This window comes from Penaeus monodon, chromosome 19, assembly GCF_015228065.2.
Source record: "Penaeus monodon isolate SGIC_2016 chromosome 19, NSTDA_Pmon_1, whole genome shotgun sequence".
Classification (NCBI taxonomy): Eukaryota; Metazoa; Arthropoda; class Malacostraca; order Decapoda; family Penaeidae; genus Penaeus; species Penaeus monodon.
This window is the reverse complement of record NC_051404.1, coordinates 2199853-2200162: the sequence shown is the minus strand read 5'-3', so window position 1 is coordinate 2200162 and position 310 is coordinate 2199853.

Below are 310 nucleotides of genomic sequence, written 5' to 3'. Positions count from 1 at the left end.
AAGCGTATTACAATAATACTTTCAGGGATAATATTAATATGGTAATATTTTTAGGCTAGTTCCCCCTTAGCCTTTGATTATAAATGAATTTTCGATGTTTCATTAAATGTGTTTTTTCATCCTTTTTCCAGAATGTGATTATTAAATATTTTTTCAATCTATTGAGCCTTAATATATAAACGAGATATTGTCTAGATATTTAAACCAGGATCAATGTGTTTATATTACCGGTTTACGGTCATTAGTGATTTAAGGCGATTATGTGTCATGTGAATGTTTGTCTGCATAATGAATGAATTGGTTTTATTTT